This window comes from Pseudophryne corroboree, chromosome 3 (genome assembly GCF_028390025.1).
Source record: "Pseudophryne corroboree isolate aPseCor3 chromosome 3, aPseCor3.hap2, whole genome shotgun sequence".
Taxonomy (NCBI): Eukaryota; Metazoa; Chordata; class Amphibia; order Anura; family Myobatrachidae; genus Pseudophryne; species Pseudophryne corroboree.
Window position 1 is genome coordinate 515,697,087 of NC_086446.1, and position 1,016 is coordinate 515,698,102.

The following is a 1,016-nucleotide window of genomic DNA, read 5'->3' on the forward strand; positions in this document are numbered from 1 at the left end:
GTTCATTCGCACTTAGTTAGCATTCAGGAATTAGGCCTATGTATGCCTCACATCCACATGGCCCCCCCAGTGTTTACATTTGCCTTGGATAGCAGAAAGGAATTCAATGGAGACAAGAAGTAGACACAAACCAAGACTCCACACAGTAGTTTTCAGGTGCTTTTATTAATTTTATTCATCCATTGTAGCATTTTGCAAGGAACAGCAACGCTTGAATACAATTTTGCAACAGTGTAAGCCTTATTGCAAAATCCCCCAAAATCAAGGAGTTTAGCAATGCTGCAAGACCTTTGCAAATGCAAACCCAAGGAAAAAGCAATGAAGTAGTCAAAAGTCTATTTTTGGAAGACAGAATAGGAAAGGTGCACCGGTCACGGAGGTACTGCAATACCAGGTCAATGCGTGGAGTGGACAGAGCAAGCTCTTCTTCCATCTCCCTGTTCTAAAAATCCATTTAATATATGGCCCACAGATAGGGGGCGTATCAGATATTAAACTGATAAGAACAGATTTATTTATTTTTAAACCATTAGGTTTGCTTAAGCTCAATTCAAATTACGCTGGTCATATCTCGATATTGCCCTTCAGAACTATGAACTTAAAGCATGTCATCATTTTGTTCTTTATTTTTTAATATATGAAAGCCAAATTGTACAAAGATCTGGTAATACCGTATCCCTACATATTACATAGAAAGTTTATATTTTCACCAGATGTTTCCATTTTTTCAATTTCGATATGCCTTCAACATCATCTAAACCATCTCCTTTCCTCTGATCCCACATATAACAAAAATACAGTTTGTCGAGAACCATACTGACACAGTCCTTTACTTGGAAGTTTTCCTTCTTAAAGATACACAAATTCCTTGTGTCCCACAGCACCTCTTTCACACATGTAATTAACAACCATAGTAATCTTCCCTTAATTTTACCACACACACCTAACCCAAATAAGACAATTTCTAATGACATAGCAGGTATCCCTGTTAATTCGTTGCACAAGGGTTCCAAACT

At 37.5% G+C, this 1,016-nt stretch overlaps 1 non-coding gene across 1 annotated transcript; it reads right to left on the reverse strand.

Annotated features, from left to right (window-relative positions):
• Positions 1 to 357: 357 nt before the first annotated feature.
• On the reverse strand, positions 358 to 550 carry LOC134899745 (U2 spliceosomal RNA). Its single transcript, XR_010173361.1, has one exon. It is a non-coding gene; the product is annotated as a U2 spliceosomal RNA (small nuclear RNA).
• Between the last annotated feature and the right edge of the window lie 466 nt (positions 551 to 1,016).